The sequence below is a fragment of the Protopterus annectens genome, chromosome 12.part0 (genome assembly GCF_019279795.1).
Source record: "Protopterus annectens isolate FY-2018-M chromosome 12.part0, PAN1.0, whole genome shotgun sequence".
Lineage (NCBI taxonomy): Eukaryota > Metazoa > Chordata > Ceratodontiformes > Protopteridae > Protopterus > Protopterus annectens.
The window spans coordinates 1,083,817,306-1,083,841,985 of record NC_056746.1 but is presented as its reverse complement, the minus strand read 5'-3'; the positions used below and the strand labels follow the sequence as shown (position 1 = coordinate 1,083,841,985).

General features: G+C 39.3%; 1 protein-coding gene across 4 annotated transcripts in view; it reads left to right on the top strand.

Annotated features, from left to right (window-relative positions):
• LOC122816986 (CMP-N-acetylneuraminate-beta-galactosamide-alpha-2,3-sialyltransferase 2-like) overlaps nucleotides 1–24,680 on the top strand; it is a 721,670-nt gene that overhangs the window by 257,199 nt on the left and 439,791 nt on the right. Inside the window, exon 1 of one of the 4 annotated variants that reach the window (XM_044090097.1) lies at nucleotides 16,751–16,881. The exons of the other annotated variants lie outside the window; for them this stretch is intronic. The gene's annotated coding sequence lies outside the window, so the exon portion shown is untranslated. Of the gene's footprint in view, nucleotides 1–16,750; nucleotides 16,882–24,680 lie in introns of those variants that run through there. 4 annotated transcript variants of the gene reach the window in all.

The window sequence follows — 24,680 nt, the reverse complement described above, 5'->3', positions numbered from 1 at the left end:
CACTGAAGTATTATGATGTAGCCATCCTTACTACCCTGCAATTTAATGTAAATCAGCAAGGGTCAGGAATGGTTCTGTTGCAGAAAGGTTGACCAGTTGCTTATTTATCGAAAGCTTTGAATGAAGTATAGACTTGTTATGCATAAAAAGAAGAAGAAGCACTAGCCTTAGCTATATGGGTTATATCCTGCATAGAATATAACAACCAGCCAGTTCCAAAGCTTCAGGGAACCTTCCACTCACACAAACTGTCAGTTAATTCAAGCTGAATTTTCTAAAAAGAAAGGTTTGGGTGCCAAGCCTTTCAGAGCTTTCATGCTGACAGAGAGAGGGAGGCAGAGTCCTAAAAAGGACAATGCTAGGAACAACAAAAATAAGTATTCATATACTGATATAAACCTGCTAAAAAACAATGGGGGTGGAGGGACCAGCTACTGCACAGTGATCATTCGAAGTTTACTTACACAACTGTACTATGTTCTTCATATTAATCCCTGCTGCAGTAGCTGTAGCTATATGGGTGGATTACTCTAGCTTACTATGTTTGAGAGGTGAAAGAAGAAGTGTCCAGGAACCCCTGGAGAATGGTCCTAGCAAAACTGATCTAGACCTAGTGAAGGAATCAAGCTTACAGTGCTTTAGGCATGAAAAAGGGATTAATTCTCAAAAAAAGCCTGTCCTTGTGGAAAATAAGACATGATTGACTCACTATAAGATCTTGCAACTCAAATACCCTTCTTGCAAAGGTCAGAGTAATAGGTAAAAATGTTTTCCATGTTAAGAACCTCAAGCCAGCCAGGTTAGCTGGTTTAAATGGAGCAAGTGTTAGCTTTTGTTGCACAAAATTAAGATCCAAGGAGGGGGGACCTCTTTTTTTTGAGGTGTCTTATGCAAAACCCCTTTCAAAAACATTTTTATATCATGAGAATACATTGAATGAGGAAGATCAATGAGCAGACATGCTGAGATGGCCGATAAATGAACCTTGATGGAGGCGTAGGAAAATCAATTCATTGGATAGTAACTCACACAGATATAGTAAAACCAGAGAGCGTAACTCTGAATGGGTGCTGCTTATGCTGTTGGCACCAACTAGACAACCTTTTCCATTTACTAATATATGATTTTCTTGTTGCAGGCTTTCTTGTCTCCATTAATACCTGGTGCACATACTGAGTAAACAGGCCCCTAAAGATAATTAAGACCCTATTATCCAGGCAGTTGATTGAAGTTGATTGGGGGTCAGGATGTAGCAAACATCCCTGATTTTGTGTGAGCAGCTCCAGCTTGTGAGGAAGCTTGTGGTAATTGTCCCTGGCCATTTCCAAAAGAAGTGAAAACTACTGTTGCTTGTGTCAGAAGTGCATCACCACAATGATCTTGGGAGATTCCTTCTGAATCTTCAGAAGTACCCTGGCTGTCAGTGGATAGGGTGGAAAAGCATATACAAACATTCCTGGCAAAGGAAAAGAAAAGACATTTATTTTCCAGGCCTTCTTGCATGAAGTCCTGGAGCAGAATCTTTTCCAGCTGAATGGTAAGAGAGAAGAAAACTAGGTCTTCTTGAGGAACACCCCACAGAGGGATCAAATCTTGGAAGTCCCCTCACTCTAGTTTCCATTCATAGGAGTCTGCCCTTGCCCTGCTTAGCCTGTCTGCCGCACAATTTTGCTCTGACAGAATGTAGGATACCTATAGAGTGACACAGTACTGTGAAGCTATATCCCAAACAAATGTGGTTAGTCTGCAAAGGGAATTTGACCTGGTTCCTCCTTGCTTGTTGATGTACCACAGGACTGTGGCAGTGTTTGTAACAACTTGAAGAGGACTCATGGGCCAAAGATGATTCAGAGATATGAATGCCTTTATCAGAACAAGCATGTCTTTTGTATTTATGTGCTTGCAGTTGTATCTGTCCTTAGTGTCTCACACACCTTTTACTTTTATCCCTCCTGAAAGTGCTCCCCAAACAAAATCTGTGGTATCTGTGGTAACTGACTGCTTTTGGACAAGGAGGGAAAAGGAGAAACCTGTATTTAAGGATATTTGCTGTCTTTACCAAGTGATTTCTCTTTTGACAAATCCCTGAACTGGGATTTGAAAACACAAAGGATGTTGGAGCTGGGACCAAAGAGACTTCCGATACCAGTGTGTCTTTCTAATGCTGAATCTTGTCAGGGTTATTGTGAGAATCATAGATGCCATCAGATCCAAAATCTTGAAGTTCTCCCTTACAGCGACTGATGTCTGTGTGGAAAATGTTAGGGATAACCTATATCTAAATATAGTATCAACTGAGTCATACACACCTTATAAACAATGATTAGTGACTTCTGCAATAGAGGAAACTAAATTATTTAAAGCGGATTTTACTCACAAGAAGAAATTGCAAACAAAACAGTCCTCATACGTTCACTATTAGTCAGAACAAACTTTAATATACAAGCCTCACAACTCAAAATTCAGAAAATCAAAGTTGCAGAAGCATTCACTTTTCTCCCATAATTATGAATAATCTTCCTGTCCTTATCAGAAAGAGTAGGAGTAGAATTAATTAATTTTTTAGAAACAATAGGATTAACTAAAGCTGTAGCTGCTGGACCAAGTTTGGGAAGAGTGTATAAAAAATTAAAAGACCGAAGAACTTTATACATCCTATCTGTCTTTTTAGGGGCAGCTTACTATCAGGAAAATTGCCAGCAGTAACACACAAACATCCATAATCCTCCAAAGCAGACAGAACTGGAGGAATGGGTAAAGGTTCTGGAAATGTCTTATGTAATTGCTCATAGTATTTTCTCCGGGATGAAAAACCTCAGTATTCTCCCACTAAAAACACTGGCACATTCGGAAATAGCCTCAGGGAAAGTGAATCTTCCACAGGTAGAATCAGAGACTGATCTCTTCAAGAAATGAGCTGTCCCTCTTTCTTTTTCCGGAAACTACTTTATAAGAAAGTTCAATAGCCTAAATTACACTCTGAGCCAGACCCAGTCAGCTGCTCCTATCCAAGGAAATTTGAGGAGGAGTAGCTATATGTTTAGTTTTCTGTTTCATTTTGACAGGAAAAATGAGGCCAACTAACAGTGCTATTGATGATAGCAGCAGCTTCCCCAGGGATGGCCAGAACATTCTGACACAACAGGGAAGCCTTCCCAGGACTGACAAGAGTGGCTCTCCCTTGCCCACTCAGGTGACCCCAGTAACTACAGAGGTTGGGCTAACCATCTAACCATAGCGGCTGTAGGTGCTACACAAGAGGGAATCAGTGTAAAAGGTGAGTGGTGTGGGGTACAATTAATAACCACAGCAGAGTCATCCACCTGCAGCTGAGGCAAACTGCTAGATGGATGTGGTGGCATAGGCTGTTTAACTTTTTCTTTTTGTGGCTGGAAGGACTGATGGTGGGACTGACAGTTTGTTCCATGGTCAAGATGAAAATGGTTCCTCTTTCCCCTGGAAAAACACATAGCAAAAGCTGGTAAAAATTTAAAGTCTTTGAAAGTGATTTTTTACATACAAATACAGCAAAACACATGTTAAAACACTCTGTCATCAACAAAAAGTAAAATAAATGCAGTTTCTCCATGAAAAAAAATGGTTTTCAAATACTTTAAATAACTTTCAGATTGACAGGAAAAAAAGAGTGCTCTCATTTAAAAGTACAATACGTTTTGTGGCAGTCCATTAAAACACAGTCTCATAGTTATAAAATAAGTTTCTTGAACAGGAAAGTGTTATTAAAACAGTTTTCTAAAATGGAAACATTTTTCCCCCAAAGGGAATTTATCTGCCCAGCAAAGGAACACCACAAGTCGACCGTCAATCCTCAAAAGCCTCATAGGAGTGTACTCTTAGGCAGCAGGAAAGCTCTGAAGAGCTTGGCTACCAACCATGTCTTTTTAGCCAATTCTGCTTCAAGTTGAATGGCAATTTGGTTGAGTGGGAGGTGCCATGATGCTTTGGAAGCTGGCCTGCTGTTATATCCTTGGCAGGATACAACCTATATAGCTAAGACTACTGCAGCAGTGATCAATGTAATGAGCATCAAAAGTATTATCCATTTAGAGTTGCATAATTACCAAAGCTACATGGGTCATATCTTGGCAAAGTCCAAGGAGAAAATATGTGACATAATGTATTGTCCTAAGGCTATGTGGCAAGTTAAGAAGTCAGAATCAAAGACAGGAGCTACTTCCACACAATATTCCTTCACTTCTATGGCTGAAGTTAGTTTCGATTTGTTTCATCCGTGTGTCAGCTTCTTGTTGTATGTAGACGATTATCCCATTATCCTGGTGCTACTCATTTAAAAGAAACAGCAACACAATAATGCTAACAGTACTGAAAACCCCATTTTTTTAGCTGGGGCCTACCTGAACAATTAGTTTTTGATAAAGGTCTACTATTTTTCCAACAAGGAATTTCAGTCTTTTCCATGGAATGAGAATGTGCATCTATACCCAAGTTACTTACATGACTTTTATTGCTAGAGAAAAAGAATAGACAAACAGTACTAGGATAGGATTGCTGCAGATGAGGCAGCTGAAACAGAGTATGATTTCTGAGAAGACAGTTAGATGCCTTTTTTTTTTTTTTTGAAGTAAAGAGAAAGGATGATCATAGGTCAAAGTTTATATCGCACAATGTCTGCAAAACCTGACTCCATGTCACAGTGGTCAGATTTACAACTGCAACCCATGCAACCAGTGTTCTGCTAGCAGCCTTTGCAGTGGAGGTGTGAAGTGGTGTGGCTTTCCTATCTCTCCCAGGAGGGAAGTGAGGAGATTGTGCACACTCAGGGGTGCACAGGGTACGCTAGTTTCTTGGTGGAGACCAGTAAGCTCACTGTTCATGCCTTATGAATGCCAAGAGGGAACACCCCTTGTTAAAATGAGGGAACTTTCTCCACTGTCATTGCTTAGCATGCCATTCCATGCATCTCACCAGTTATGTGCATTAGGAATCAGGGGAACAAAAAAAAATTAAAAAAAACTTCAAACCACCCCTGATAGCTGTCAGAATGATTGCCCCTTCTTAGGCGAGCTTTGCTGTGGTGGCAAGGAATGAATGAGGAATGGGCTGACTGACTGATGAGAGGACTAATGATTGACAGACACTGGGGGAAAAAGAGTGCAAAATAAAATGTCTGAACAGTTACCTGACTCTGCGGCATAGTGGGACAAAACCCTGATGACAGCTCAGCCAAAGCAAGTCCAGCTAGCAGCTTGGAGACTGGAGGAGCCAGGAAGCAGAGGTGGAAGGAGTGGTTTTCAGTCTGCAGTCTTGGGGAGAGAGAGAGAGGGAAAGTTTCTACCCATAATCAGACATGCCCCCAGTGATGGTGATGGTACCAACATCATGAAGCAGACTGACAATACCATTTAGGTACTGAAGGGGGTGCAGAGCTTACTGATGTTACCTGCACTGATGAGTGTGAAGTCAGTGTCTCAACAAGGGGCATTGTTGCTAATCTGAGTGGGACTAGCCAAAAATCAGGACAATGGTAAACTATGTAATGAGTGCAAATGCTGCACAAATTTGGCAGATTAATTAAGAAGCTGCTCTGACATCAAGACTATAAATGGTTCTTAAATATATTCAAGGAAGTAATTTACGTATAAGTTATAAATGGTATGTGACTCACATACTTATTGTTATAGACAGTATGCATATGAAATACTACTTTTATAAGTAATCAGTAAGTCTGGATGTGAGTCAAAGGATTGGGGCTGGTTCATCAATTTGGTGTAAAAGTTTGATGTGAAGGCAGCTAGTGGTATCTCTCTTGTGGTGTCCCTCCTTGTGCTGTACTGAACTATGATTTAACCTCATCAAAGCCCTCTACAGGTTTCACATATGCCTTCTGTATCATTGCTAGAAAATATTGAAGTTCTGAATGTGGTCGCCTTGATGAAAGACTGAGCCCTTGAATCTAAATCCATTTAATTTCTTTTGTGACACTTGTTTTATATAATCAGGGTTACAGGGAACCCAGAGCTTATTCTAGCCAAGCAACAGGCACAAGGGATAGTGTCACAAGGGACAGTACTCACAAGGAAGCTAACCCATATGGGAGTAACACCAGATGGATTACTAGTCCATCTCAGAACACACACACTCACACACACACACACACACACACACACACACACACACACACACACACACACACACACACACACACACACACACACACACACAAATATAAAGGTAGGCGTGTACACACATATATGCACGCAAACACACAACGCACCAGTACATATGCATACGTATGAACAGATACGCACACACATGCACACACACACACACACACACACACACACACACACACACACACACACACACACACACACACACACACACACAAACAAAGGTAGGTGTGCACACACATACACATATATGCACACAAACACACAACACACCTGTACATATGCATACATATGAACAGACACACACATAAACACACACGCGCGCACGCACACACACACACACACACACACGCACACACGCACACACGCACACACACACACACACACACACACACACACACACACACACACACGCGCGCGCGCACACACCTAAAGGTGGTTTAGAGGATGATCAGTTCATCTATCAGAATATGGAGGAAACAAGTATGACCATAGGTCAGTTCCATCCTCAAATCCTGGAAATTGACCATTATAACATTGTCAGGTTTTGAACAAGTTAGATATCTGTATCACAGTTAAGTAAATAATATTTTTTACAGTTCCGGCATATCTGGCTACAGTTTTATATGCAGATGTAAAATTTACACTTTTTTTTACATTTTATCTATTTGTTGAGCAAGAAAGCCCACTGAATACAATCATCCCTTTTGGTTAAACAACTTGCTTGGAGTCACACGGTAGACAAATGAAGGAGGAAGGAATCAAACCCTGTATCTTGGACACAGAAAGAGGCTCATTAACAACTCAGAGCTTTAGAGTCCTCTACACTGACTGCCAGACGTAACAGTCTAGGAGAAGTCCTCTTCCAGGGAAATTATGTGTGCTTATTCCAGCCTTCTTTCTTCAGACTCTGTGACTATACATGTTTTAGATTGTCCTTTTCCAAGAAGGCATTACTTCCAGCAGTAGACAAGAGGGGTTTGGGTATATTCCCTGGCTTTTCCCATCTCTTCCAACAACTATTTCCTCTCCCAGTCAAATTATTCTTCAGCTTTGGAAATAATTGAAACAGTGAAATACAGCCAGCCAGACTGGAACATGAAAAAACAATAAAAATAATAACAGTCTGACCACACAGAACTAACTCGCTTTAAAGTTTTTATGAGCACATTCATTTAAATGCAAAGACTTCATCAGACTGACAAAACAAACATGAACTGAAACATTTATAAAATACAAACCAAGCCATGGGCTCAAAAAACACTAATAAAGATTATTTCACTCTACTGTTTCTCTTTCAAAATACAGTTGATAGATACATAATCATTTAACCTTGGTGGGTATTCCATAAATGTTTCATTTCCTGTGTGCTTTGTCATTCTGATGATATATTTTCATCTAGATGAAAGTGCTCAATAAATTTTATAGTGAATTAGTCCTGCATGATCAGACTTATTATTTTAATCAGTTTTAGAAATGAAACATATTATATTTTCAATAGCATGCGTTAGCAACAGTCATATCATTTACAAACCCAAAATACAGTAGTGGATTTAATATGTAAACATGCACATTCTAAATTTGCCTTCCCATGTTATGTATATTATTGCTAAGCAGATGGATACTCTATCCTAAAATTAAAAATGGAGACTTCAGACTAAATCAGTACCTAAAGGTCTTGCACCAGGACTTCCTCAGGAGTGTGCCAGACTAAATCCTATCCACACACTATACATATTTCAAAACACCCAGTAGTGATTCAACAAAGAATTATCCATTCAAGCATTCTTCATTAACATGATATAGCTATATCAGTCAGACTTGGAACATCCCAACAAACAGTTTTGAATGGCATAAACAATACAGGGTCAAATAACTTATTTTTCATGAATATGTGATTACATAGTTTATTTAATTAAAAAATGTCTGGAATAAAAAAATGTCAGCAGTTGAATTTACTGAATGGGATTACTCACATAGGTTCATAGGCGATTGCTAAGCTAATGGCACAAGAGCCTTTACAAGCCTAGCCAATAGTACCCAATATGACAATATTGTATCTTAATTCCCCAGATATGGGATGGGGCAATTATCAGGTAAGTGGGTTTGGGGGTATTAGAGCCCTGAGTTATTTTACAGACTGCTTCTGTTCATAAGGAGATGGGCAGTACCCCAGGAGTGAACTTACAGTTCCCCATGTCATCATCATCATCTTCTTTCAGCTGTTCCCATTAGGGGTCGCCACAGCGGATCACCTGTTTCCCCATGTATTTATCCAATTATTTTTTGAAGACAGTGAGGGACAGACTTTGTTTTACGAAGATGGGAAGTTTATTCCATAGATGAGGTAAGATGTGTTAAGAGCACAAATAAGGTTCAGGTCCATGGAATGCGTAACCCTATTATAAGTTTTCTTGCTAATATGTAACATTTTCATCAAGGCTGGATCAGAGAATGCCTTATAGGTCAGGCATAAGTCTCCTCTCAATAAACAATATGAGACGGAGTAAAGGGAAAGGGCCTTTAGTCGGTCTGCATAAGATATGTGTCTTATGCTTTGCATTTTTTAGTGAGGAAACATCTGGGGATGCTCCAATTGGTGTAACTGCCTGATTAAGTACATGCAGAAGGGAGCATTGTACTCGATTATGGGCCTAATGTGGGCTGAGTACAATGACACTATGACTTCTTTTGATCTTGATGCCATGCCTTTACTTGTAAGTTGAGCCACACAGAAAGATTTCCTCACTACCATAGCTAACCTGGTGGTGAAAGTTTAGGTTACTATCTATCTGTGTTCCTAGGTCCCTCACCACTTGGTCTACTTTTATGGATATGCTATCAGTATTATAATTTGCAGGGATATCTGATTTACTAAAGGGTATGATTATGCAATTTTTAGCATTTAGTCTCAGACCATGGTTTTGGCATCAGTTGTTTGCCATTTTTAGGCCTGTTTGTAGGATGTCAACATTGTTTGTGGATTCAGTGATTGCTCCCAGATTACAGTTGTCAGCATACTTGCTGAGCCAGAGGCCCACAAGATTGGCCTTCATTTTAGACAAGTATATACCAAACCGGAGAGGTCTCAACACTGAGCCCTACGGGACACCACTAGCAACAGGTTTTTTATCAGAAGTGGATTCAACTATCTGGACGCATGTCCTGTGAGTGAGTCAGTTTACCATTAGTCTGATGATGTATGGGTTTATGCCTAACTCAATAAGTTTATCTATGATCTCCAAGCTTTGGCTAGGTCTAGATAAGCATTATGTACCTTTTTACCCTCATACATGGCCCACCAGATTGAGGAGGCAAGAACTCCCTTTGACAAAGCCAAACTGAGTCTGGTCCAGTGTTTGGAGAATTCCTATGTTGTTATTGATCAGGTCCATAATAATTCTCTCCACGGCCTTGCAAATAAGACTGGTCAAGCTTATGGGTCTGTAGTGCCCTAGGTCAGTTGATGCCCCACCCCCCTTGTGCAGAGGGATGACTGTTGCAGTCCTCCATTCCTCTGGGACAAAGCCCACCCAAAGGCTGTGGTTAAAGATGGTTTCTAGTAGCTCTGATAGAGTCTATTTTAAGCTATTTAAGAAGTATCCTGGAATGTTGCTGGGATGCATGGAGGCTGTATTTTTGGCTTTAGTGAGTGCAATAAGGACCTGTTCTTTTGTAATGACCACTAGGGGGATGGTTGCAGGTATTTCTTTGGGTGTGACAGGAGGTAATGGGGGAGAGAAGATTGAACCGAACTTGTCAGCCAGCAGGTTTGCTATAATTTCAGGGTGGGTGTAAGTGTTGCTGTTCATGATTATCTTGCTATACAGCTATTTCCCCTGAGATTTACAAACATAATTTAAAAAACCTAATGGTTATCTTTCACCTGGGAAGCTATCTTTGCCTTATAGTTTTCTTTGTCAGATTTCATCAGCTCTCTAATTTGTTTGTTTAGACTGGTGAGTGTCTTTTTGCACTGTCTGTCTGTTCTTAATGCCTTTGGAGAGGATTTGTTTCCTTTGCTGAATAGCCTACTTATGTTAGGGGTCCACCAGGGTGGTTTATTTTTGCCAGTAATCATAGGTGTAACTCAGAGACATAGTGCCTCCTCTATGCAGCTATGAATGTGGTTGTACAGTGCTTTTGTGTACAGTTCAGAGTAGGCCTCAGTGTCATCTAGGTTTAAAAGGACTTGGAAGTTTAATAACCTGGCACTTAGTTTGAGGTAATTGGCCTTAACAAAGTTCTTAACAGGTTTGGAGTTGATGTGGGTTCTAGGTTCATAGGTTCATAGGTAGGTACTAGGCTATCTGCCCGAGGGCGTTTATAAGCCTAGCCGGAGTGTGTTGGCTTTCGCCACCCCATTGATTAATTAACTGTTCCTCTGTCAAGCAGAGCCAATGAAGTGATCCCAGGGGTGTATTTTCTGCTACCCATCCACTCATCAAGGTTTCTCTTGAAGAGTGTTAATGAGGGGCTCTGCCTAATGTAGCTTGGAATTTTGTTCCAAAGAATAGGGTCAGTCTTAATACTAAATTAAATCATTTTGTTGTCAGATCTTACCAGGGAAGAGTTAGTACATAGGAGGGAGCAGCATCCCCCACGTTTGTGAGTAGTAGGTCTAAGATATTTGTACCTCTGGTCGGGGAGCTAACTAGTTGTTCAGGGTGTTTGCACTGATGAAGTCCAAGTGAATTATGGGTCATATAAGTCTCCCAGTTTATGGAGGGGTAGTTAAAGTCACTCATAAGTATGGCTTTAGGCTGAATGTTAAGAGATTCCAATAGGCTTAGGTAGGAGGTATGGTTTTCCGGACTCATGTTAGAGGATCTGTAGCTAGAAAAGATGTGATTGGGGGGGGGTCACACCTATGGTTAGCTGGGCATGCAGCAGCTCAAGTGAGTCATGTTGTTGGACCAGTCTAGCAATGTACTTGTCCATTATGAATACTGAGACAACTCCTTCCTTTGTTTTATCCTTATCGGAAGGGGATAAAAATGTATAAAAAGCATAGCAGCCTTTGATAACTGGGGTGCTTTCCATGGTTCTGAACCATGTTTCCTTGACTGCACATATTTATTTTTTTATTTTTATTTTACATTTGTTAACCGGAAAGTCCGACTTGGAACAAGCTAATTTTCAGCAGAGGCCCAGGGAGAAATGTCTGCATTCTCCAGGGTGAGAAGTGATTCCAGGGAGTGCAGTTTTTTTATTTAAACTCCTAACGTTAAGCAGTAGTATATTTAGGTAGTGGAGAGTGATTTTTGTTATGTTGGAGGGTTTAACAACTTAGCATGACCTAAAAAATGGCACTATAGGGATAGATAAAGTTTTTGCCAGTATCCAGAAGCCAAGTGGTCTCAAATGCAAACCATCTCTGGCAAAGCATCATGGTTTGTTGATCATGTCTCCCCAGACTGACAGATATTGGATCCACTTGTGCCACCAGAAATTAAGCCAATTGTTGAAGTCTATCATACTCTGGCATCGTCATTGGTGAAGGTAGGATGCTACTGAAGCCTAGATTCATACCCGTCTGGGTCACATATTTAGAGAGCTCCATCTTGTCCTTCTTCATATTGTCTAGTGAGGTATGTCTTAAGTCGTTTACGTACACATGGACTATGACTGTGTCACACTAGTACTTGTGGTTTAAAGACCTACATGCATGTGTAATTTGGTGGATTGTGGCTCCCGACAGACAGCTCACTGTGATCTTCTCCTTGTTTAGCATGGTAAGAGGGACATCGATATGTCTTACAATGGAATCTTCAATAACTAGCATGTTTATTGTGTGGTGTGTTGCCTTATTGGCTTGGAAGTGGGACTACTATGATTTTCAGAGTTATGTGTTGTGTGAGGTGCTGTCTTTTTTGAGTGTGCATGGGACCACTGAGAGATGCTTTTAGGAGGTCTTGGAGGTTTGTGTAGATTACATGTGAGTATCTCCACATATGTGGGTATGTGTTTGCTCCTGAGTGTTGGTAGTGAGTATTTTGGGTGTAACAGTGACAGCCTGGCTTGCATTTTTCATGTTTGTATGTAAGAGGTTTATCTCCAATGACATTGTGTATCTACATTTGTCATACACTGTGTTTGTCTGTTCTAAAATTAAATGGTTGTCAGTGAACAAGAGGCAGTTGCTACACACTGCCTCAAGATGCCCATATACACCAGGCCAGAAACAGAGATGATATGGAAGTGCCAATCCATTATACCGGGTCCTTAGTAGATGGGAAGGAGTAGGGGAGAGTCACTTAAAGGTCTAAGTAAGAGTGTTTAGTAGAATTCCCAGAGTTGTGCTTCCTAGAAATTTACTTTCAGCAAATACAAGTCTTGCCTAAAAGAGCATTGCTACTGAGAATGTTTCTTTTGCAGGATCCCAAGTTTGTTTCATAAGGAAGAGGGATAAGGAGATTTAGATCCCTTAGCCTAAGAACAATATTCCATTAGTAGTGTTTTTTCAAGAGACATGACAGTCAGGAGATAAGATTTAAAGCCAGACTCTGGGATTCAATAATGGCTACACGAAGTGTACACCATTCGGAGAGAACAGACAACACAGGCATAACTCACACCTTTTTCTTCTTAATTTTACTTTTCCTACTGATGTTCTTGCATCTTTAAATATTGACATAGATTTATAAAGGTTACCACAAAGTGCAGACTACATGTACACAGTGTAATCTTTCTAAGTGACTAGAAAGCATACAAAATGTGGTAGGGATGTTCTTGAATGCATATTGTGTACACTTAGTGTACACTTAGTGCAGGCTTTATTGAATTTGGCCCAGATTTTGTTAATAACATTCTGAAAACTTATTCATCCCCATCATATCCCAAAGAGCACAGAAGGTTCCTGAGGCTTAAGTACAACAAATATAATAATTCTACATGTTTCTGTCAGTCTAGATGCATCTGAATGTTATTTATGTGACTTCTTCTATACCTATAATAAGCAGAGTACTATTCCTTGAAATGGCAAAGCTTTCATCTTGCAATTTGTGTGTCTATTGGCTATGCAGGTATTTCACGATTACACCTGCCCTTATTTTTTTTTTTAATTCAAGTATGTGGGACTTTTCCACGGAGGGCCCACTTAGACACCATTTAAGCTAGAACTCAAAAATGCAAAGTAGAAAACATGAACTATTTTAAGAGAAAACATGAATCAGACATACAGAGAATATAGGAAAATTCACAGTGGCATAAAATTGAAATGTTGGCACTTGAAATGCTGAGTGCCAACTTGCTGAAAAAAGGACCAAAAACAAAAGCAAAGATCTCTCTTCTCCTTAAAATGTCTTTTTGCAGGGGGGGCAAGCCCTCCTTACACTCCCGCATGTGGGGGCAAGCCTTACTCTGAATATACCAACTCCAAGATCACCATACCTCATAGAAAAGGGAATATTCCAAGAAATGGCATCTTGGACTTGATATATTTAAGTCCATTATTTTTGGCCATTCAGTCTATGCATTTCAGGACTCACTCTAACAGGTCCCAAAATTTCAAACCTCGTGCACCACAGACAGTATGTAATGGAATTTATAAATGAGATTCTTAAAGTGTACGTTCGAAAAAATATGAAGTAGAGAATATAAACAAACAGGAAGATACTGTAATACAGAAATGGCATATTTTACTAGAGCATAAATACAAAACAAATGCTAGCAAAACCAAACAGTTATTGTAGTTATATGGTGCAGTATATTTTTTTAGTTAGACTGCTACCTGCAGGCCGACATCAAGTTACAAAATGTATTTTCTGGTCTACTGTCTGGACCTCGTAAAATGCTTTATTCAAATCTAGCTAGGCCACAGAGCACAATCACTTCTTGGCTGGGTTCCTCTTACAAAGCAGTCACAGGTGAAATTGTTTAACACAGACTTCCTATTGTGATCCCATGTGGCATGTACACCACTGACGTCTGCAAACATATGTCTTTCTTCCTGAAACAAATCTTTTTCTTTAAAACTGAGGTCTTACTAACAAAATAACAAGTCTGTTGTTTCGTGACTATGTCTTGCTTACTCTTTTGTAATTGTCAGTCAGGTCTGCTATGCTGATGTCCTTCAATAACTCTGTATAATTAACTCCTTATAATCTTGTGTGATATGTTAAAAAGTTTTCTAAATGGTAGAATACAAAGTGTTGAAAAAAAGATGACCGAAACCACAGGAGAAGAGTGAATTTTGAAAATCGGTCTTCTCCTTAAAGCTTCCTTTTGGAAGGGGGGGACTGCACCCCCCCATATGGGAGGCAATTAAGGCCCTCACCCCCCAGAGTTATATATACCAATTCTGAGATCACCATCTCTTGAAGAAAAGGGAATATTTCAAGAAATGGCATCTCGGACTTAGTATATGTAAGTCCAATCTTTTGGCTATTCAGTCTTCGTATTTCGGGACTCACTCTAGTGGGTGCCCACATTTCAAATGGTTACCCACACATACAGCATTTCTGATTATCAGATCAGCTCTGAGGCTCTTGTAGATTACATTCTGATAAAGCAGGCATTTTAGCATTTTTTTGCCGACCTGCTACTAACATATTCAGTGGATGATAACATATTTGTATACATTGTTATAAATAAAGAATTTGACAATACTTGGATCTGTTGAATGTGATCTTTGGGATCCCATTCCCCCATTTCTTGATTCAGTACAGTTCATATCCTCTGTGGTTTAGCACAGACTAAAGTTGGCTGTAAATGTATCTGTTTGTTCAACCTACTGATACTCCCAGCTGTGCTGCAGGTAGCCAGGGACTGAGTAGCATCTCTGGTGCCAGAGGGCTGATAAAAAAAGGCTGGATGAGCTATTTTGTCATTATGTCACCCATCCTGGGAGAACCTATGCTGACCCCATAGCACCCACAGTTTGTATATAGACAAAGTCATGTTCTAGCTGCAAGCTATCTCAGTAAAATGCATGCAGAGTCCAGCAGAAGACTGGGGTACAGTGGGTAATCCCCAGTTCTGCCCAGTAAGGAAAGGATGCCCTGTGCTCTGCCACTACAACCCCAGAAGGGATGAGCAGTCCTTGGTATATGATGGCATGCAGAGAAGCAGTCCTTAGTATATGATGGCATGCAGAGGAACAGGATGTAAGATTAGTGCCATAGCGAATAAAGGATCAGAGGGGAGATGTTGCTGGTGTGGAATCTATACTGAAATATACAGTGGTACACACAAAGATGATGTAATCTTGTTTATCTGACATGATAGGTGAATGTACTAGTACAGATTATGCTGCACTGCATTTACTGTTGCAGGACTGGGTTATATGACTTAGGTTATTTGGCCTTGTGTCTCAGCATTTCCTTTTAACAAATGCTTCAAAAAGGAACCGTTGTAGAGTACCTTCAGAGTGATGCTAAGCACCTGCATTCCAAAATGTCCATCAGTTTCTGAGATCCATCAGTCTGTACACCTTAGAGTAACAGTTAATCCAGCCACATCAGTGTCAGCATTACTCTGGGGAAATTAAGAAGGTTGTACTAGGTCACTTGGAGTGGCACTCTCAGGGCAGTGCAAATTTCTAACACCTGAACACTTTTTTATTATTTTTTTGTACTAGCTACTCTTATGCAGTTCATCTGATTAACCTATTACATTTGGGGATATTTTCAATGTTCTGCAAGCTACTGCATCTTCTTGTCTCTCCGGTCACACTATAAAAATATATGCCAATAACTTAATCACTGGTGCTAAGATCTTAAACACTTCAGTCCCTGGTTCTGAAAGCCTGATTCAGCAGAAGAAAACATTTCTTGTATTACAACATGCTGTCTCCCCACTTCTGTTGGACTGGCACATGGTTGTCACATTGCCTGTCTCAAAGCTTTATGGGATTCGACTTTTATGCACTTCTGTTATGTCATATATTATAAGTACATTGTCTTTAAGTGCCGGACTGTTAACTACCCAAGCTGTTTACACTTGAGGATGTCACCTAGGTTTGAATAGGTGGTACAACACCCACATGTATAAAGACACTGGATTATGAGTTTCAACATTGCCACTGGGAAGTTATTTTGCTTAATTTTCTGGTGGGGTGAAGGGATAATGGTGACAGGTGTTTCTTCAGAGAGATACATAGAATGTAGTTATATATGCATATACTTACAGGATAAAACAGTCATCTTAAAATAATCATGGCATTTACTGTCTCTCAGCATCCACCGTCATATTAGCCTTTCATTTAGTTTGCATTCATCACCAAAGTTATTTGGGCATTTAAGTTTTATTTTTATTCCGCAAAGTCTATGGTCTTGTTTACATCATAGGTAAGGTCTTCATGTCTTCTAATTTCTGGAAATAGCTTGATGCACTTTACTCTGCATACAACCTTAGCAAAATAAGTGCATTTTTGAACAGCAAACAGAAAATTGCACAGTCTAAATCTTTTACTTTTCTTGAGGAGCTAAGGAAATGTAATTAGAACTGCTGACCGGAAAGAGGATGTGGTTTTGCTGAAACATTATTTATAATGCATAGGTGATTGTGCTTTCCCTGTGTTTATCATCTGGTAATTATAACCACATCAGTACATTCCTTGTTTGCAGCTGTCTCTTTTGTTGAACATCACTATAAAGAAAAATGTACAGTAACTTGCAGAATGCAGATGCAAAACCTGAAGTAGCTTGGGAAGGAAAAGCACTATGGACATGCTAGGGTGGTATCTACAACCATCGGTTTTTCCATAAGAGGCTGACGACATGGATTGGTAGGCAAGCCTATAAATCTATTACTATCTTTTCTGTTGTTTTAAATGCCATCTGTATAACCTAAAGGATACTGTCTCTCTCGCTCCCACTCTGTCTTTCTGTGTGTGTGTGTGTGTGTGTGTGTGTGTGTGTGTGTGTGTGTGTGTGTGTGTATATATGCATGTGTATATATATATATATATATATATATATATATATATATATATATATGTGTGTATATAAACATATATATTATATATATATATATATATATATATATATATATATATATATATATATAGACACACACACACACACACACACACACACACACACACACACACACACACACACACACACACACACATAATATATATATATATAATATACATATAAAATGGTATGACAGTATGTTAAGTGAGAACTTTCTAAAGCAAAATGAATTTACTTAATTACAACCTAATGATATGTAAAAAAAAAGCACCCTGTTATCTCACATTTAAGCACTTCCTTGTTTGTAGCAGTTTATTTAAATGAAGTTTATGCCAGCGCTTAGAAATGTTAAGTTTATCTCCAAGGAAGGTTTGGGGGGATACATTGGTTTTAGCAGTGTTTACCAGATATTTCCATTTTGCAGCTCATGAACAGCAGGTTAAGATGCTATGCTTTGCATGATTTCATGCTATGTTTAAATGAAAATATGTCATTAGAAACACTGAGCACAGTATTGCTTTAAACAGGCAAGAAGGTGGGGTTAGCAAATTGGCTATCCTGTGCAGGGATCAGAGTGCTTTAGATCATACAAAGAGTAGGAGGAGCTTGTTATGTTTTTGCTGTTGTACTCTGTGGACTAAAATGATTAATTTTAACTCTGTATGGCAGCAAATAATATGTTGTTATTATTATTATTATTATTATTATTATTATTATTATTATTATTATTATCATTATTGTTAACATCTAGTTTGCCTCACTTCTGTGTGTAGACAGTAACATTTTATATCTCTTCAGCTTGCTCCGTTCTGCTGAGAATTTGCATAACAAAAAGGTGGTGAATGATTACACAGCAGCTCATATAGCTTGGTATTTGTATATTTTCTTAGTCTTACAAGTCATGTGAGAAATATGATTAATATATAAAGTTACTGAAAGGCAGAACTGAATGAAGTATCACACCTGAAAAGGGACACAGACAGACAGACAGACATATACAACCCCTCCATACATGCACATACATGCATACAGACTAATATATACACCCAGGCATGTACACACATACTAGTACATGCATTTCTTATAGCAGACACATCTACATACAGACATATATTGGCATATATTTCTACTGACAGACACTAGTACAAACACACACACACACACACACACACACACACACACACACACACACACACACACACCTGCACAATATCACAACTATACACACCATATAGATACACTTTACTTCAACAGATAAGGTGTTTGGTATAATTTGGATCATTCAGGAAGGAAACTATTTCTACCACAGTTTTAAGTGATCTGCTCTGTAAATATAATTTGGTATGTGGTTTTCCCCCAATAATTTTTTTCAAGAGCAATTATTCACAGTTTAAGCAAGGTGCAATTACTGTGCAGATGATGCTGATGGCAGTGATGAAGAAGCAACGATGGTTTTGTTCATAATCGGCTATTTATCGGAATATACAAATTTATACAGAAAAGTTTAAGAATCTTTACTACCTCATAAATAAGAGTGTTTCATCCAAGAACAAGGAGGTCATAACATCCCTGTACTCCTCCCTTATCAGACCCATTATCGAGTACAATGATCCATTCGGCATGTACCTTGCCAAGCACATGCAGCAGTTGGAGAGACCACAGAGATTCCTGACCAGGAAAATCCAGTGTCTCAAACACCTATCCTCTACAGATAGGCTAAAAGCCCTGTCCCTCTACTCAGTCTCATACAAACTGCTCAGAGGTGACCTGTGTCTGGCATACAAAGCCATTTCAGACCCAGCCTTGATGGAATTGCTGCAAATCCGTAAGACAAACTCCATTCATGCAACCCGCACACAAGGCTGTAACCTGGTCTGTGACATTAATAGAACTTGTTGGCGGGATAGATTTGTGTCCCAAAGCCACCCCCATATGTGGAATAGACTCCCTCTTTATGTCAAGCAGAGTACCTCTCTAGCCCTCTTTAACAAGAACCTGGATGACTGGAAATGGAAACAGAAAATACACCCCTGGGATCCCGCCTGTGTCCCTGTTGGACAAGGGAAACAGGTGCTGACTTTGAGGGAACACGGGCAAAATTCTTGACTAGTCTTATAAGGGCCTCCAGGCCAATAGCCTAGAATCATCCTATGAACCTATAAATTCTGGATAGCAGTGTTATTGCTTCTGCGGTGTTGCTGTTTGCAAGTACTTCTCAGTATGTGTTGTGGTACAGCATCAGCCAACGATACAAAGATGGAAGCTTGTGAATGGTGTGGATATCTAAAAAGGAAGTTTTGAGAGGATACATGGGTTTTAGCAGTGTTCATTTGTTTGGAACGGGGTTCAAATCCATGTTAGTCATATCATGCATTGTTTGCTTTTTGATACGGCAGAACTTTAGGAGTAAGGAGTTTTTTTACTTTACCTCCAAGGATGAACAGTCCTTGACGTAGTATGCTCATAGATGGGGGCTTGCAAAACACTAAAGTTTGTGTTAACAGTAAAAGCTCACTTTGTCACAATATCAGCATTACCTTGCCAATGTTGGAATGCAATTATTTAATTATCATTGCTGAGTCAATATCTACAAGTTTTGGAGTTGTTTTATATGTCAGGCATGAATATGAGTGAATGCAATGATGAGTGATGATAGGGTGGTGAAAGGTGGTGGTGATATAAATATACTTTGCAATATAATAGCATTGTACAAATTATCATAAACAAGAACACAAGAACAAGAGTACAGCATTCAGTATTCCCTCTGGGAACAGAAATGCGAACTGTATACAGACAAGGAAATATGCAATTGCTGTAATAGCATGTCTGTTACCTATTTCAGTGAACATTGACGCTCACTAATTTACTTTAAAGTTGTTTGTTTTTTTGCACCCAACCACATCCTCTGAACTTATATACACTGACTCTGAGATCACCATAATTTGGAGAAAAGGAAATATTCTGAAAAATGGGAGTCTTGGACTTGGTATATATAAGCCTGTATTTTCACTAATGCAGTCTCAATATTCCAGTGATTTGAACAGTAAAAAATATACACTCATACTTGGGGAGTTCAACCCATATGCAGTTAACAGCTAATCACTAATATCATCTACCCACATATTTGTGAGTTATTGTAGACTTTAAAGTAGATTTTGCCATTAATTTTAACTCAATTATCAGGAAGTAGTTTTGTTGTAGTAAGACAATCCTAAAGAAAATTTTGGCAAGGAATCATACATTTCTGATCCTACAATATAAAGCTATTATTAAGCCTCATATAGAAAATTAATCAGTAGTCTATATTATTCCATAAACAATATTAATAAACTAATATAGTCTAGCAGTTGGCTTAGAGGAATAACTCATTCAAGTCTATAGCACCTTTATTGCATTCTTCCAGTTAATACCCATAGTTCCTTTTGGCATCCAGACATTTTTGCATCTGCCTTCCTTAACAAAATAAGTCACCAATTAATAATAGGCAGTATTAGAAAGTGCAATGTGTATTTAACACAGTTATGCAGTGGAGAAATTAAACTTTGATTCTCCCCTTATTATTTTCATATCTGAATTAATATTTTCATATCTGAGAGAGCTACATGTTATTGAGGGACCTGGTGTGAAATGTCCTGGTGGGAGAAAGGAAAGTACATTATCAATGTGTAATTACAGTACACCATTCTAGAGATACCAGTAGTTATTTGCTAACAATTATGACAATATGAAATATTTTCATATGTACTTAATATTTCTAAAACGGAGTGTCTTAAAAACTATTGAATGGAATCATATCAAACCTTATCATAGGCCCTTACAAGCCTAGCCAAGTTCAACCCATGTTCCCAAAGGTGTCTGGTTATAGCAAACACTAAAATCAGCACCTATTGCCCTGCCCAAGTGGGACAGAGGTGGAACCCCTGGGGTGAATTTCCGGTTACCCATCCAATCGTCCAAATTACGCTTAAATAGGTCCAAGAAGGGGCTTTGTTTAACATGAATAGGAAGGTTGTTCCAAAGGTGGGGCAACCTCTGTGAGACAAACCTGTCTCTCAAGCAAGTTCTGTTGATGTCACATACCAGGTTAAAGTCCTTTGAGCAAGTGACCCATGTGCCATTTGACTTGTGAATGTGCCGCATTTCCATCCAAGCTGAGTCAGAGATTGCTCTTTATGCAAGGCACAAGTCATCTCTGAGCAGTTTGTATGACACAGAGTAAAGTGACAATGATTTTAGTCTGTCCACATAAGACAGATCTTGAAGACCCTGAATATTCCTCATGAGGAACCTTTGTGTCTTGCCAATTGCTGCAGGTGTTTGGAAAGAAACATAACAAATGGAGTGTTGTACTCTATTACTGGCCTGATGAGAGAAGAGTACAGGGAGGTTTTAACCTCTTTTTTTTTCTTGAGGCAATGCCCTTACTTTTGAGATGAGCAATATAAAATGCCCTTCTTACCACTGTGGACTGGAGACATGGTGATCAAAGGTAAGGTTTCTCTCACCACTGACTGTGTGCTAAAGGGTATTGCTACTGATGTGATAGTTTGCAGGAACATCACTCTTGCTGAAGGGGAAGATAATGCATTTTTTGCATTAAGACCATGAATTTCCACCAGTCATTAGTCTGAGTAAGACCTTCTTGCAGGATGCTGACATCTCTAGGGGTTTCAATAATCACTCCCAGTTTACAGTCATCAGCAAACTTTGTCATGATGTTGAAGAAAAATATCACTGATATTTCTACTCTAACCTGAGTATCTTGAGAAATATTCAGGGTTATTTATATGTTAATTATACAAATAAACATAACTCTTGATATTTCTGCAAGTATCACAGTAAGCAAGCACATTGAAAGAGCTTTTTGCTGTCATGTGAAAACTTATGCCTGGCTAGCAAACTTAAGTTGACAAAATGCATTTAGGTTTTACAGTTTCCAAGATATGAGAATGTGTTTGTGAAACTTAAGAGAAAAATATCATCTTGGGCTTGTAAGCATAATAATATAGTATAACATTAATGCAAAGGCTGTCAAAGTAATGACTATTATCAGTGCAAAGAAGACCATTCACTGATAGCATTGCTGTTTGTACTGTTTGTACTATTTTAATAGCATTTATTGTTCACAAAATATTAATATTTATTTGTGTTGTTTTTTAAGTTGATTTCCCAGGAAAACTTGAACTGTGAATGTATGTACACTGCTAGAGGTATGATATTCCACATCAAGTATGTGTTAATGAGTTAAAGATTTGTTAATAAGCTGTTTCCTGTGATCCAGTTGTGCAAGGTTTGATTCTCTCAACATTCATTCCCTAACTGTGTGACTGAGCAAGTCACTTAACCAGACTCCATTCCTGGGCTGAGTCAGCAAAAAGACCCATAAAGATCCGTGCTCTACCCCTGGTAAACAAATAGAAATAAATATCTAAAGTATTCAGAAATGGTACAGAAAGCATGTGCTTTATGTGAGATTTCTGTCATATTTCAAAAGGCTTGCTAATTTGACCTACATTCTGAGTATTATAATCTCTCCAGATGGGCACTAATCTGGGTATAAAATGGCCCAACAGATGAGTGGAATTTAAATAAATAAATTCATTATATTTATTTAATGCAAATAATCCATAAACAGTAACAATCTTAGTATAGTTATTGAAAAATGCCATACAAATGTTTACGTGTGTGTGTGTGCGTGTGTGCGCGTGTGTGTGTGTGTGTGTGTGTGTGTGTGTGTGTGTGTGTGTGTGTGTGTGTGTGTAATAGTGACCAGAATTTAGAAATAAATTTCCTATTAGCATAAAAATATCAAATTCTGAAACTTTTACAAATTTGATACATATATATTTAGACCAAAATCAGAAAGAAGCAGGCTCCCAGATGACCTCTGACAAGGTCTTAATGCTCATGTGTTAATGAGTTAAGGATTTGTTAATAAGCTGTTTCCTGTGGTCCAGTTGTGCAAGGTTTGATTCACCACAGACCCTGGGAACTACTGCCCCATTAGCCTAACAAGCCTGGTCTGCAAGGCCATGGAACGTATCATCATGGAACATATAAACAAAGTCATTGGTAATCTCCAAACTCTGGACCCCACCCAGTTCAGGTTTGTAAAAGGCAGATCATGTCTCCTAAATCTGATAGATTTCTTTGAAGCAGTCACCAAAGCCGTAGATGAGGATAAGGTGGTTCACACAGCCTATCTAGATCTCGCCAAGGCTTTTGACACCATCCACCACTCTGAAATTATAGCTAAGCTCTCTAATCTAGGTATAAATCCCTATGTCACAAGATGGGTTGCAAACTGGCTCACTGACAGAACCCACACTGTGAAAGTAGCAGACTTCAAGTTTGACTTCAGACCAGTAACAAGTGGAGTACCACAGGGTTCAGTCCTGGGTCCTCTCCTGTTTGATATCTACTTTTCCGAAGTACAGGCTAACACAGAAGGTCTTTGGCTAATGAAGTTCGCAGATGACTGCAAACTAGGAGCCATAATCGGAACTCCTAATGATGTGGACATCCTACAAAAGGGCCTCACTGAGACAGATGCCTGGTGTCAAAGCCATGGCCTCAAGCTCAATGCCAAAAAGTGCATTGTCATCCCCTTTGGGAAAAACTCTGTACCCATGAACTACCACATAGGTGGTAGTCTACTTAACACCAAAAGTGTGATAAGACACCTTGGGACACAGGTGGACAGTAGTTTCTCCATTGATAATCACATTGCCACAGAAGTCAGGAAATCCTTCTACGTGGCACACCTCATCACAAAAGGTTTCTCATCCAGGAAAAAAGAGGTCATTGTTCCCCTCTACTCATCACTAATTAGAGCCATTATAGACTACAATGCCCCTTTTGGTATGTACCTCACAAGACATCTACAGCAACTGGAAAGGCCACAGAAATACCTCAAAAAGATAATTACCAGCCTCAAACAGATGCCCTATGCAGACCGTCTCAAAAAACTCCAGCCTTTACTCCGTCGCATATCGCCTACTCAGAGGCTATCTCTGCCTAACATACAAAGCTATGTCAAACCCAGAGCTGTTGGACATGCTCCACTTAAAGAAATCCCAATCTCTCCATGCAATACACTCTAGGGACTTAAACCTTGTCACCACAATAAACAGAACATGCTGGAGGGAGCGATTCCTGTCCCAGAGACTTCCCATTCTCTGGAACAAACTACCTATCTATATCAAACAAAGCTCCTCATTAGCACTCTTCAAGAAAAATCTTGATGATTGGATGGGAAATAGGAAATTCACCCTGGGGATCACCTTTGTGGCTCTGTTCGACAGGGGCAAGGAAAATAATTTTCTTGGGAGGCGAAAGCCAGAGTACCTTTTTGGCTAGGCTTATATAGGCCCTAGGGCCAATAGCCTAGTACCTACCTATGAACCTATGACCCTATGAACAATTACAAATACTGAAACTACTGTACTAGTGTGATAAACAATTGCAGAAGAAAGGTTGTAAATCTACCTAAGTCAGGTAATGTGTTGGTATGTTAGGTTTACTGTTTTATTTGTGAGTCATTTTTATTTACTAACTAGGAGAATTCATTGGTCCCTCTTGGTCCCTTTTCAGCCATGAACCAGGC